Source organism: Dermacentor andersoni, chromosome 8 (assembly GCF_023375885.2).
Source record: "Dermacentor andersoni chromosome 8, qqDerAnde1_hic_scaffold, whole genome shotgun sequence".
NCBI classification, from domain to species: Eukaryota; Metazoa; Arthropoda; class Arachnida; order Ixodida; family Ixodidae; genus Dermacentor; species Dermacentor andersoni.
Genome location: NC_092821.1, coordinates 1814445 through 1830283, shown reverse-complemented (window position 1 = coordinate 1830283; position 15839 = coordinate 1814445). Strand labels below are relative to the sequence as shown.

General features: G+C 45.1%; 1 protein-coding gene and 1 pseudogene across 1 annotated transcript in view; one reads left to right on the top strand and one right to left on the bottom strand.

Moving 5' to 3' along the window:
* The window catches only part of LOC126526721 (uncharacterized), a 418451-nt gene that overhangs the window by 279996 nt on the left and 122616 nt on the right, over positions 1–15839 (bottom strand). The gene's annotated exons all lie outside the window — the stretch shown is intronic.
* Positions 58–1288, top strand: LOC140219929 (uncharacterized; annotated as a pseudogene).

Sequence of the window (15839 nt, the reverse complement as noted above, 5' to 3'; positions counted from 1 at the left end):
GTTGGTGGGCTCGGCGGCTGTGCACAGACGCAGATCGCTGAGCCGTTCACTCTTGTCATGCAGGTGTTTCAGCGCGCATTCGTGGGCCTGTTGCTTCCAGCCCTAGCGACGGCTTCCCTGGCAGCCCCGCTGCAATACCGTGCTTGGTCAGGTGAAACTGACACGATTGCCTGTCACCCCTCCCTGATGTGCGCCCCTGGTTCTTCAACTGCACCACCCTTCAAGCCCCTGGATTTCTTCGGGAGCGGCGGATCTGCGTTTTCGATGACACCACTACTGAAGACGGTGGTGCTCGATGCAGCATGGACAAACCCGTCGTCATCGACATCATCCTTACGGTCAACTATAAAAGAGCAGGCACTACCGGTGGCGCCTTGTGGGCTCTGCGGCTGTGCACAGACGCAGATCGCCAAACCGTTCACTCTTGTCATGCAGGTTGGTAAAGCTTACAGTCTTTTTTGTAACAAGTCTAGCAATTATTTCCTGCTTCAGCTGCCGAGCCCGCACTGTTGCCTTCTTGTCGCTCTTGAGTGCTCTCGTGTAATTCGTGCCTTGTTGATGATGTCGGGCGATATCGAAAGCAACCCGGGGCCGGACTCCAACGAATTAATTGCTGAATTGAAGAACTTATCTGCTGGCCAGTCGCAATTAATCAGTCAGGTTCAAGACCTGAAAGTTCATTTATTGTCGACGGATAAAGCTATTGCGGATATGGGCAAACGCATGACTGATCTAGAGGGGCGCATTATCAAAATTTTGTCTCCCTGCGCTCTGACTTTGAAGCCGCGAAAACATGTACCGCGCAAGTGGCCACCGGAGTACACAGGCTTGAAACGCGTATTGATGACGCCGAGAATCAGTCACGACGCAATAATCTTCTTTTTATGGCCTCCCTGAATCAACTGGATCAGAGGCGTTTGCCCAGACCGAGCAGCTTATCATCAAGCACTGCCACGATCATCTGAATATTAGTATCGAGCCGAAAGAAAATGAGCGCGCACATCGTCTCGGTCATCGCACAGGTACTAACCGCCACCGTCCTATCATAGCAAAATTCACCTTCCATAAAACAAAAGAATTGATTCTTTCTACCGGCCGCAAGTTCAAAGGAACCAGCTTCAGCGTTAGAGAGGATTTCACTCGTTCCGTACAAAGCGCTCGCAGGCATCTCATTACTTACGCAAAAAGCAAATCATTACCTTTTTCTTTGCGATTCAAAACACTGCATATGGGCCATAAGCGCTACGTCTACGACGAGCAAACGCAGTCTGTCAAAGAAATAACATAGCAATTTCCCTGTCGTAAAAATATCTGCTACACTGTTAAACCCAAATCTAACATATCATTGTCTGTAATCTTCGCCAACGCACGCAGTTTCCTTCCCAAACGTGACGCTTTTCCCAACCTTGTTTTATCATCCAACAGTAATATAATGGTAATAACCGAAACGTGGCTAACAGAAGATATAAAAGATACAGAAGTACTAGCCGACCTACCGGAATTTCATGTCTATCGAAAGGATCGCGAAGGCATGCGGGGGAGGGGGGGGGGGGCGGTGTACTGATTGCTGTGCACCACCAGCAGTTATCGTGCTCCGTAGCCAAAAACATCGCTTCTGATGTTGAAGTATTATGGCTAATTATTCATGCTTCCCCCCATACTATCATTCTAGGTGTTTGCTACAGGCCTTTCAACAATATTCCGGATTTCACATTTAAACTTAATAACAGTTTGAGTGACCTTAGTAATCAACACCCGCAAGCAGAAGTCCTCCTTTTTGGTGATTTTAACTTTCCTCAAATAGACTGGAGCAATGACGTCCCCATAACTATGGGCAGTGAGCCTGCCAGAGATTTTGTGGATTTCCCCCTTAATTTCAATTTAACCCAACTTGTATCAGAACATACACGCGTTGCACTGAGCACATCTAGCATCCTAGATCTCATCCTAACCAGTAATCCGGAAAGCTTATCATCAATAGCATATCTACCTGAAGTCAGCGACCATAAAGTAATTCACGCCACGTTTTCGTTTCAACCCGTAAAACGCCATTTAGTCAGCAAAACAATCCGCCTGTACAATAAAGGTAATTATGATGCAATTAATAGTGATCTGAGCGCATTTCTTCCTACGTTCGTGAGGTTATGTTCTACGCGCTCTATTAATGAAAACTGGGCAATATTTAAAAACAAACTTGGTGATCTCGTTGATAAGTTCGTACCGAGAATAACGTTCCGCGGAAACCGAAACAAACCATGGTTCACTAAAGCGCTTAAGCGACTTGAAAACAAAAAGAAACGTCTCTTCCGCTCAGCCAAACTAAACGGACACCCCTCTGCTTGGGAGAAATATTTTTTGGCTGAAGACGATTATCTGAGGGCTATACGGCATGCTAAATTCTCCTTTTTCCACGATGAACTGTCTAAAATGCTTACGAACAGCCCTCTTCAATTTTGGCAAACAATAAACCCTCAGGAGGCGCGCATGATCAGCGTGTTAAATGCACGTGGCGAAGTGGTCAGCGTCAGCGAGTGTGCTGACATTTTTAACGCAGCCTTTTACTCTGTATTTACCAACGAGACTTCAGCTCCAGATCTTCCCACATCTACTAACATAATTGCGCGTATGTCGCCAATTATATTCTCGGCAGACGGAATCACCTCGATTATTGATAACATCAAGCTTTCATCGTCAGCAGGTGTAGATGATATTAATTCCAAACTCTTAAATATATTAACCATGTATCTGCTGCGTACCTAACTTTGTTCTTTTCGCAGTCACTTTCTACTGGCATCTTACCATCCGACTGGAAAGTGGGCAAGGTCGTTCCAGTTTTCAAATCAGGCAACAGACCCACCCCATTAAGTTATCGTCCTATATCATTAACTAGTGTCCCCTGCAAAATCATGGAACACGTCATATACTCGCATATCATGAAGTTTTTAGACTCAATCTGTTTTTTTTTTCACGCTTGTCAGCACGGATTTCGAAAAGGCTACTCTTGTGAAACACAGTTGGCAATTTTCATTCACGGCCTGCATGTTAACCTTGACAGTAACTTTCAGACTGACGCCATATTCCTGGATTTTGCAAAAGCATTTGACACAGTTTCTCATAAACGTTTGCTGCTAAAATTGTAAACAAGTTAAATTTACACCCCGACGTACTAAAGTGGATAGAAGCATTCTTGACTAACCGCTCTGAGTTTGTTTTTGTTAATAACCATTATTCTAGCAGACTCCCCGTAACATCAGGCGTACCCCAGGGATCAGTCTTGGGACCACTTCTTTTTTTAATTTACATTAACGATCTACCAATGCATGTATTATGTAACATTCGCATATTTGCAGATGACTGTGTAATCTACCGCAAAGTTACTAACACATCTGACCACACACTCATCCAGAACGATCTCAATAATGTAGAAGAATGGTGTAATCGCTGGCTAATGAACCTAAATCCTAACAAATGTAAACTCGTGTCTTTCACTCGCAGCCGTAACCCCCTCACATTTACCTATTCCATTGCTGATGTTTCAATAGAATCAGTCCAATCATTCAAATACCTCGGTGTCATCCTATCTTATGATCTGTCCTGGCGCTTGCACGCTACTAACATAATCTCAGCTGCTAATAGATCCCTGGGATTTCTTACGCGACATCTGCGTCATACCCCACAACAAGTAAAAGCGTTGGCCTATAAATTATTTGTAAGGCCAAAACTGGAATATGCATCTCCCATCTGGAATCCGCATCAGATTTATATCATAAATTCACTTGAGGCTGTGCAAAATCGTCCAACTAGGTTTATTCAATCTTCATATTCATACGATATCAGCATTTCATCGATGAAAGCGGAATCTGGCTTGGAAAGGCTTTCTTTCCGTCGACAGGTTGCCACCCTCTCTCTCTTCTGTTCATTTTTTTTCAGCTCCCTAAATCACCCACCGTACATCACGCCCCCTTCATACATATCTCATCGCACCGGTCATCCGCTTCAAGTTGCACGCGCACGTGCCCGGACCACCCCTTCTCAAGCATCATTTTTCATTCGAGCATCAAGGGACTGGAACGGCCTTCTACACGCCATCGCAGCCATCACAAGCCCATCTGCCTTTACTGAAGCTGTTGTCACCCATATCTCAAAATGAACGCCTGTTTCTAATGTTTATTTTATTAACCACCCCTTATGTAATATCCCCCCAATGGGGTTTTTAAGGCAATAAAGTGAAGTGAAGTGAAGTGAAGATTAAGAAAGAAGAAATTGCTGGCTTCCAGGTGGCTTAGAACGACAGAAAGCTGAGCTAGTTGGTAAGGATTCATTATGAAAAAAGTTGAGACGTGCAGACAGGACACAAGAGAAGAGAAGTGGACAACACGAACTCCGACCGTCAACTGAAGGGAGCACTAAGGCGAAAAGAAGAAAGAAGACACAAAACCCATCTGCGCATGCTCAGGAATGGTAACACCACGTGTCAGTCGGGTACACGTGCCGGCCTACGTGCGGGATAACAGTTAAGGCACTTAATCTCTTCCTTATGTAAAGTAATCCAAGGCTGACTCACGCACGCACTTTCACCATTATAGATATGTCATGCCTCTACCATAAGACGCGCATCTTCATTCTTGTGCCTGTACAATATCGCGCATTCATCTAGCTCTGGCGTGCAGTTACAATCTTGGCAATGTAGGGAAAGATTAGAAGGCGATCCACAGGTTAACGACCTTTTATATTCCATTAGCCTCTCATTGATACACCACCCCGTTTGTCCTACGCAGAACTGGTCACAGCTAAACGGAACATTAAAAACCACACCCATACGACAGTCAGCAAAACTGTTGTTGCTATTGTGCTTCACTGGACAAATATCTGTTCGTTTTTTGCCTTTTACCTGCTCCTTTTTCCTCTGCACGGCAGCGCATATCTTACCTAGCTTATTGGGAGCAGTGAAAGCAATGTTAACATCATATCTACTTACAACTTTTTTAAGCATGTGCGACACTGAATGAATTTGCAGAATAGCCACTACTCTTTTTTTGCTATTACAGCTTTATGTAATCACGTCCGTCCCCCTCGAAACAGACTTCTTTAGGCGCTCAGCCACAGTGGCCACTGCTACACTAGGATAACCTGCTTCTAATAGGCGCCGGTCCTGCGCATTAAAACTGCCGCTCATTTTGTGCATGCAGGTTCTGGTGAGAGAAGACTTAAGGCACGACATGGCAATTCCGTTTTTACTGCTTTGTAATGCTTAGATTGAAAATTTAACAACGCCTTCGAAGATCTTGGGGAGTACTGCCAAGAAACGTGATGTTGTACGAAGACCAAGGGAATGTCTAGAAACTGATTTACACGTCTCTGTGGAAATACCTTGGTTAACTTTAATCCTCCTCCGTAAAGTTGAAATTACTCACTTATTGAAGTAGCAGCGGAATCGAATTCTTCCCTATTGCAGAAAGTCAAGTAATCATGAACGTAACCAAGTGGCTGTAGACATTTGATACAATCACATGTGCTAGAATTTGCAGCATATAGGTGTTAATGATATTGGATGGTAATTTTGCGGTGCGTATTTATTACCTAACTTAAATATGGTTATGACATTTGCTATCTTCCAGTCTGAGTGCGAGACAGAATTTTACTAGATACTATGATGGGGTTTTTCAGAATTTCAGCACTAATGTCGTCACTGCCATAGGATGTAGTTAGCTTATGGTTATTTATAAGCAATGCGGCACCTTCAATTGTTATTTCTGTAGGTGACCTATACTGTCAGTTTAGTTCCGATACATCCGGCAGATCAGGCTGATCTTCTGTGGTGAATATAGGAGAAAACTAAGTATTGAAAGTAGAAGCACAATATTTGGAAGGGGAGTGTTATTATTGTTGTGCAAAGAAATGTTATTGTGGTCCTGATGTGGGCTTATAATGTGCCAGAACCTTTTGGGGTTAGATTTCAGAAGAGATAGTAGGTAATGAGTAAATTATTTACCTTTAGCTGAAGACAGGGCAGAGCAGTAAACTTTTAAGCTTTCATTGTACGTGTCCCTAACAGCGGGTTTGCGAAAGTGCTTAGTACTTTAGCAGTGGCGCTTCTTCCTGTCTCTCAGTAAGCGTAGGGATCAGGTGAACCATCGGTTAGATTTATCGTTGGTTATATGAATCATAGGGACGTACTGTTTAACCAAGCCGGACATCTTATTCCTTAAGAGTATCCAATTTTGTTCCGCTGACCGACTATGAAATGAAGATGACGACACGTGGGAAAGGATTATATCTAATTCGGAATTTAGAGCGTTCTATTGGGCTTTATTATAATCGTGTATTTTTTTTAGTAGCGAAACCTGTAAAAGGTGAGGGTACGTTAAGAGTTATTTACAGCAAGGAATTATCATTAAACCAATTACACACACAATTTTTATTATTATTTATTATACCCTCAGGGCCAATGGGGAATAAGTTCAACATAAGTTATGCACAACATCATCAACAAACAACCAAAATATACTAGTATATTTCTACAAAATTAGTGAATAGCAAACCAAACTAAATAAATATTATTTCTAATTATTCAAACTACATATTTTAACGTACATAGATTACAGAATCCAAAGTGCTTAAAGGACGTTATTAAGCACAGTGCACAATTCAAAGTGAGAAGAGCATTCAAAGCATAGTTGTAAACATAGAGAAAGCAAGAATAATCAAAACGAAATGTCGCGTAAGGTTTCCTTAAAGTTTTTTTTTTTTATAATGGATCCTTACCAACTAGCTCAGCTTTCTGTCGTTCTATTCTTTAAAGCTGTTAGTATCACACATGGAGTCAACAGTTAGAAGAAGGTGATTCCACCCTTCCGCTGTTGTGGGGATGCGCGACTCTCACGCGTCCCCTGATACGTTGTTTTCCCGCATTGCTGCAGTCTGCTGTAATCCGGTTTCGCCGCGTGGCCGCGGCAGTCGGTGCGGTTGAAGCGCAGTACGAGAGATGGCGCGAGTGTTGCGTTGCGAACGCCACCTAACGGCAGGGTTACTTAGGCGCGGATAGGAGAAGGCTCTTTGTCTCGGGATGTGCTAGCGGCGCGGACGTCCCGAGCGTGCGCCGATCCATGCTTCTGCGAGACCGTCTCGCGAGGCCTCGTTCGAAAGCGCCACCGTTCGCGTGACCGCACGCGCGAACGACCAGGCGTTGGTGTCCAGCATGGGAGAACGTATTCGGTCGTTATCCAGTCGCGGTGAGTCGGACTTCCTAGACTTGTCGCGCGCCCATCGGCATGTTTTGTGGATACCAACTCGGCTAGCAGGCATTGGTCTGTGAAAGGGGCAATAAATGCCCTTGTGATGTTTGCACTACTGGGTTGTCGTTCCTTTGTCCCAAAGCACGGGTGAGGATCCCATACTGTCTGCGGGAGAAATTAAGTGTAAGAAGGAGGAAGATCTACAAGATGGAATACCAACTTTGTATTAGTGATCAAGCCGAAGTGATATGTAATGTGTTGCCGAAAGAAGCTCGTATCGTCGTACGGGATGATGATATATCTTATGAAAGAGAGACAGCCTCAAGTGTTTACGCCGCAATGCTAACGGTGCGAACTGTAGCTTAGACTTCATTGTGGTGATACTGGCTGTCCTGCTATAGTTGGAGAATATGTATCGTGTGGAATTGTTCGGCACCATTTCAACTGAATAAACTGAATTATTTTGACTAAGATCCCAAACTTAGGCGGCATGTTGGAGATCAGGCCGGTTAAGTGTTTTATAGAGCATCAGTTTGAGAGACTGTGGCATACGTGAAAAATTTGCGTTGGAGGTAACCTAACGATGTATTAGCGCTGCTTATTACGTATGCAATGTGTCTTCCAGTTAAGGGGAGATACACCGAGCTATTTATAGGATGAAAAGCAATCGAGTGGGATGTTGTTGACGTAATGGGCTGGTGGAGTGTTACATCTGGATACTAGCATTGACTTACATTAACTTATGTTTATTTCCATGGGCCATATTTTGTACCATGCACTGATAGCATCAAGATCAGATAGAAGAGTGGCTGTATCATGGTTAGTAGTTCTCGAAATATTACGCAGTAGTCAGCAAAGAGATGAATATGAGATGTTATACAAGAAGGTAAGTCGTTAATATAAATTAGAAATAGCAGCGGTCTAAGGACAGAGCCTTGCGGCACGCCCGAGGAAACCAGATTAGAGGGAGATTCAATGCTGTTAGCAGAAACGAACTGAGAGCGACTCAACAGGAAACACTAAACCCAAATAAGTGACTGGGGATCAAGGTTAAAAGCATGGAATTTATACATTAGTACATTATGACATGCATTATCAAACGCTTTCGAAAATCTAGAAATATATAATACGAAAGAACGATCAAGAATGGCATCCATCTTGTGTGCGAACGGTATTGGCTGTGTTTCGCATGACTAACTTTAGCGAAAGCCACGCTGCGAGTGCGTGTAGAAGGTATTAGATTTGGGAGAGTTAGCAAGATTAGAAAATAAAATATGCTCAAGAAGTTTGCATGGGATACTGGTGAGCGAAATGGGACGATATTTAAGTGGAGAGTGCCTAATATCTGTTTTATAAGGGGAATCACCTTTCCTACCTTCCATTCCGCAGGGATAGAACCCCTGTCAAGCGACTGTTAAAACATTTTCGTTAGTTTGATACAACTATATTCACTCGCGCTTTTCAAAAACTTCGGACTGATCGCGTCGCAACCAGGGGAAGAAGACACGAGCTCCTTAACGCTGTCGCGTTAAGAGTTTCAATTTATTAATAAGATGTTATACGCCACACGGGTCTACTGTAATTGGACACACTGAGGTGGAAAATTTGCACTGTAAAAGCGGTGGCGAAACACTTGTCAGGGATGAAAAGTTCGAAACAAAAACATCGTTAAGGATAGATGCGCACTGTTCAGAAGGTATACGGTCTCCCGCGTCATCGACAAGGCTTATAGCGTTATCGTCTCTTGAGTTTATGACGCGCCAGAACTTTTTAATGTCGGTAGCAGGCATGGATGGGAGAGTGCTTTCCAAAAAGTGCTTTTTTGCGCAACAGAGTGCAGATACATATTGTTACGGGAAGGAAGAAGCGTGCGTCTATTTACAGATGGCTTTTAATGGCTGAGCCAGCAAGCGTAGAGCAGCGATAAAGGTACACTCTTTTTCGTCGTCTCTAAGGCCACCATCATCGTCCTCCTTTTCCCACATTACCGACTGTGACATCACCCCCGTCGGAAAAAGCACCTTATTGGTGCGGCTCATCGGTCTGAGAAAGGTAGGGTTTGAGGCGGCTGACGTGGATGAAGTCAGAGAGAGGTGAAGGCACCATGGCATCCTGCGGAGACACTTCATATGTGACAGGGGTCACCTGGCGAAGGATGCGGTAAGGGCCATAGTACCGCGAGAGGAATTTCTTCGAACGACCAACACGCCGAGTTGGATACCAGACTAGCACAGGAGCACCTGGTTCGTAGTGCACGTCGTGATGGCGCTGGTCGTAACGGCACTTCTGGCGTGTCTGTTAGGCCGAAAGACGAATGCGGGCAATCTGGCGTGCTTGGGTCGCAGTGGCTATGACATCCCGAGTGTACTCTGTCGGCGAGTCGAGTGTGGTCGAAAGGAGAGTCTCGAAAGGCAAAGTCGGCTCACGGCCGAAGAGGAGATAGAAAGGTGAATATCCAGCTGTGTCGTGGCGCGAGGAATTGTAGGCGAACGGGACAAATGGTAGAGCAATGTCCCAGTCGCGATGATCGGAGGAAACATACATTGCTAATATGTCAATTAATGTGCGGTTCAGGCGTTCGGTAAGACCGTTTGTTTGAGGATGGTAAGCGGTAGTAAGTTTGTGTTTAGTAGCACATGATCGAAGTAGGTCGTCTATGACTTTGGAAAGAAAGTATCTGCCGCGATCGGTGAGAAGTTGACGAGGTGCACCGTGGTGCAAGATAACGTCGTGAAGCAAGAAATCAGCGACGTCTGTGGCACAGCTGGTCGGTAGGGCTCTAGTAATGGCATAGCGAGTTGTATAGTCCGTAGCGACGGCAATCCACCTATTTCCGTCATTTGATACAGGGGATGGTCCGACAAGATCAACGCCAACGCGAAAGAAAGGGTCGGGCGGTATGTCCAAAGGCTGCAGCAGTCCGGCGGGGGGCACAGCTGGTCTTTTCCGGCGTTGACACGACTCACACGCGGCAACATAACGCCGGATGGAGCGGTTGAGACGGGGCCACGAAAACCGTCGCCGAATTCGGTCATAGGTCCGCGTGACGCCAAGGTGTCCAGCGGTGGGAACGTCGTCCAGGGGTGGCAACGTCGAGGTGGGCACGGTGGCTGCGCCACGACAATGTCGTCTAACCCACTGGTTTTCGCCATGCAGATGATCGCCGCTGCCCTTTCGCACGTGCTGCTGCCCGCACTGGCGGCTGCTTGTTCTCGGACCCCCTCGGAGCATGCGCCATTTTGTGACCGGTTTTCGGAACAGCGAGGCGCCGCACATGACTGCGCCTTTCCGGTTACCTACGTACTGCCAGCACAGCAATGGATGCTCGATTCATCGTGGGTTCCTGCATCGACATCGACGCTCTCCAGCTCGTCCACTATAAAAGACAGCCTACCGCGACACTGTCGTCTAACCCACTGGCTTTCGCCATGCAGGTTGGTACAAGGCACAGCCTTTTTGCTAAGAAGTGTAGCGACTATTGTCTGGTGCAGCTTCCGAGCCCCCATTGCTGCCTTGCTCATATGGGTGAATGTGTGGAAGGGATTCGCCGCTTACTAATACTCTCTGGCGACGTTGAAACTCACCCGGGACCCGACACGAACGTTGTGTTGAAAGAATTGCAGAAGATTTCAGCCAGTCAGAATACACTAATCAGTGAAGTTCAAGGCTTAAAAAGTCAGATTTTAAACACTGATAAGATTCTAATGGACTTGAACAAACGAATGACCGAACTGGAACATCATTACCAAGCCATGATACCACTTCAAAATGAATTAGATGCTGTCAAATATGCCGCTGCTCAAACTACCAGCGTGATATCCGGCCTCGTAAATCGCCTAGACGATGCAGACAACCGGTCCCGAAGGAATAATCTAATTTACTATGGCCTTCCTGATACTAACCCAAAAGAAACCTTTGCAGAATCAGAAAAGCTGATCATTGATGAAATCACGGATATCATGAAGGTAAACCTTGAGTCAAAAGATATTGAACGTGCTCATCGCCTTGGACGCTATTCACCTAACCGGCACCGTCCCATCATTATCAAATTCGCGTCATATAAAACGAAACAATCTGTCCTGTCTAACGGCCGCAAACTGAAAGGCACAAATTATAGCGTGAGCGAATGTTTTTCACCCGCAGTTCGGAACGCCCGAAAACATCTTATCGCCTACGCCAAAAGTAAATCTCTGCCTTTTTCCATGCGTTTCAAAACGCTCGTTATGGGTTCCCAGCGCTATGAATATGACGATTTGACGAAATCAGTTAAAAATATTCAGTAGCAATCATTGCACAAAATTCATCCAGTTAATAACCGCCCTTCCGCCGCTAAGAAAAACCTTTCCCTATCTATCGTTTACACTAATGCCCGCAGTTTCATTCCCAAACATGACGCAATATCAAATCTCGTGACGTCATCTAACAGCAACTTGCTAGTTATAACAGATACGTGGCTCACAAGTGAAATTAGGGACGATGAAGTAGTCCAAGACTTGCCAAACTTCGATGTTTATCGCTGCGACCGTCAAGGGGCACGCGGGCGGGGGGGGGGGGGGGGGGGGCGTTCTTATTGCTTGTAGTCGTGAATTATCCTGTACACCCATTATTATTTCTTCGAACTTAGAAATACTATGGCTTCTTATTCGCTCTTCCCCTCGATATGTCCTTCTAGGTGTGTGCTACAGGCCACCTACCAGTAATCCAAACTTCTCACCAGAACTTAACAGTACTTTATGCCAGATAACAGTAAGCCATCCTAACGCCCATATCCTTCTGCTTGGTGATTCAACTTTCCCATTATTGATTAGAATAACCTAACTTCCACAATAAATAACACTGAGGCGAAGGATTTCATCGACATCTGTTTGAATTTCAACTTAACACAGCTTATCTCAGAGCCGACACGTGTAACGTGCGACTGCGCAAACGTTTTGGACCTGATACTTACTGACCATCCAGAGACATTATCATCGGTTACCTACCTTCGTCCTATCAGCGACCACAGTGTAATTCATGCCACATTTGACATTGCCCCAGCACCCCGTGTTCTTTCCAGCAAAACTATCAACCTGTATGAAAAAGCAAATATTGAACCTATAAATGAAGAATTATGCACTTTTTTTGCAGTCTTTGAAACCTCATTCAATGAACGGTCTGTTCAAAACAACTGGCAACTGTTTAGAAATAAAATGAATGAACTAGCAAACAACTACATTCCAAAACTAACATTCCGTGCGAATCATCAGAATCCCTGGTTCAATAACAATTTAAAGAGGTTGGAAAATAAGAAAAAAAGACTTTTTCGTAGTGCCAAGTTGAAACCAAGCCCAACTTCATGGGATAAATATTACGCCGCTGAGAGTGAATACTTACGTGCTGTGCGCAATGCCAAATGGTCTTTTTTCAATAATGACTTACCTAAAATGTTAACAGACAACCCCAAGAAATTTTGGGCAGTTATCCACCCAAGTAACACACGCACTGTAACTCTTGTTGATGATATGGGTGAAATCGTCCCTGAAACTGAGTGCGCACTCATATTTAACAACGCATTTTCGTCAGTATTTTCTAATGATAATAACGTTCCATTGACTAATGTCCCCTGCAAAATAGTTTCTAGCATGCCGAGCGTGGTGTTTTATCCTGATGGTGTTTTGCGCATAATTGAAAACCTTAACCTTTCATCCTCAGCAGGTATAGATGGTATAAACTCTAAACTGCTAAAAAATACAAAATATATTTCTTCATCATTTTCGTGTCTTATATTCTCGCAGTCACTTTCTACAGGTTCCATGCCTCACGACTGGAAGGTGGGGAAGGTCATTCCCATCTACAAGTCTGGTAATAAGAACACACCGCTAAATTATCGACCCATCTCTCTAACTAATCTTCCTTGCAAAATCATGGACCACGTCATCTACTCCCTGATCATAAATCATTTGGACGCAAATCAATTTTTTCATTCGGCACAGCACGGGTTCCGCAAAGGTTTCTCTACCGAAACGCAACTAGCTCTGTTTCTGCACGACTTACATGTAAACCTTGACTCTAACCAACAAACTGACGCTATTTTTCTGGACTATGAAAAGGCTTTTGACAAAGTTTCTCACCGCCACTTACTACTAAAGCTTTCGTATTTGAATTTACACAGTGACGTACTCAAATGGCTCGAAGCATTCCTTACTGATCGCTACCAATTCGTTTCTGTAAATGACAAATCATCCACTCTTCTCCCTGTAACTTCTGGAGTCCCTCAAGGATCAGTTCTCGGTCCTCTTCTTTTTTTAATTTACATTAATGATTTACCCCAACATGTATCTTGTAAGATACAAATTTTCGCCGATTACTGCGTGATTTACCATCCAGTTTCTAATGCTACTGACGAAAACACCTTACAACAAAGTCTTAACGACGTGCAGTCTTGGAGTGAAAATTGGCTGATGACTCTTAATCCCAACAAATGTAAACATATATCTTTTACCCGTTGCCGTAACCATTTCCTGTCCTCTTATACTATAGTAAACGTTCCCTTAGAATCAGTAGAATCATTTAAGTACTTGGGCGTCACACTTTCTCGTGATCTCAGTAGGAGTACGCATATTTCCAACATACTTTCATCAGCTAACCGAACTTTTGGCTTCATGAGACGACACTTGCGTGACGCCCCGCAGAACGTAAAACTCCTAGCTTTCAGATCCCTTATCAGACCGAAAGTTGAATACGCATCACCCATCTGGAATCCATATCAAGTCTATCTAGTTAATGAGCTCGAGTCCTTTCAAAACCGCGTCGTCAGATACATCCATTCATCCTACTCATACGACGTAAGCGTATCATCTTTAAGAGCAAAATCTGATCTACAGCCCCTTGCACGTCGCCGCGCTACTGCTAGCCCTTGCCTCTTTCATAAGTTTTTTTGCAGTTCCTTATTTCACGAGCCATATATCACACCACCCGCACGCATATCGCTACGAACTGGGCACCCATTACAAGTCTTACGCCCACGCTCCCACACAACTACTTTTTCCTCGTCTTTTTTTCCCGCACAGCATCAGATTGGAACGCCCTTCCCCACCACGTAGCTGCAATCACTTGCCCGACATCGTTTCTCGAAAATGTGTCCTTGTTGGCTAATCAATAACCTTTCTTTTTCACGTGTTATTTGTTTTTATGCACTTGCGAAAATGTAGCTTCCATGTACAATTTTTTCTGTATACCTGTGTTTATATTTGCATTATCAACTGTACCCACCCCTTATGTAATACCCCTAGCACAGGGGTCTTTAAGGAAATAAAACTGAACTCAACTGAACTGAACAGTTGCTGCAGTACAAACTATCGCAGATGAGACGGAATGACGGTTAGTAGCTCGGGCCTGTCGAGGTGCATGTTGCGGCGATACAGGATGCCATATTGTAGTACGAACGTGTGAAGGGATGGGTTAGACGGATCAGAGAGCAGGCGTTCGATAATGGGGCGTAACGACTCATCGCGTCGTTGTTCAGCGCCAATGTCTTGCAAGGCAGAGAGCGAAAGAACGCACATCGGTGCGACATCCACTAAACCGTCCGGTACATCGACGGGATGACGACACAGGCAGTCAGCGTCCTGATGTAGACGACCCGACTTGTAGACTACAGTGTATGTGTATTGCTGTAGCCGTAGGGCCCAGCGACCGAGGCGTCCGGTGGGATCCTTGAGGGAGGAAAGCCAACCAAGGGCGTGGTGGTCGGTTGTAACTGTAAATGGTCGACCATATATGTAGGGTAGGAACTTGCCCACCGCCCAAATGAGGGCGAGACACTCGTGCTCAGTAACCGAGTAATTGCGCTCTGCGGTAGAGAGGAGGCGGCTGGCGTAGGCGATGACGCGGTCGTGCCCACATTGGCGTTGAGCTAAAACTGCGCCGATGCCGTAGCCACTGGCGTCAGTGCGGATTTCTGTCGGAGCGGAGGCGTCAAAATGGGCGAGAACAAGAGGTGGGGTGAGCAGCGTGATGAGCTGCGAGAAAGCAGACGTCTGTTCAGAGCCCCAACAGAAAGGAACGTCTTTCTTCAGGAGGTCAGTCAGGGGACGGGCAACATGGGCGAAATTTTCCACAAACCTGCGGAAGTATGAGCAAAGGCCAATAAAGCTGCGAACATGTTTGGCACAAGTTGGTACGGGGAAATTCTGCACAGCATGAACATTAGCGGGGTCGGGGCGAATGCCTGACGAATCGACGAGGTGTCCGAGCATGGTTATTTGGCGGTGACCGAAGTGGCACTTGGACGAGTTGAGCTGTAAGCCAGCGGTGCGAAAAACAGAAAAAACAGATGAAAGTCTTTCAAGATGCGTCGCAAAAGTTGAAGAGAATACGATGACGTCATCCAAGTAGCACAAACAGATGGACCATTTCAAACCACGTAAGAGCATGTCCATCATCCGTTCAATGGTCGCCGGGGCATTGCACAAGCCAAAAGGCATTACCCGGAACTGATATAGGCCGTCTGGTATGACCAATGCGCTTTTCACGGTCCATTTCATCCACGGCAATTTGCCAATATTCAGAGCGAAGGTCTATAGATGAAAAATAAGTGGTACCGTGGAGACAATCCAGAGCATC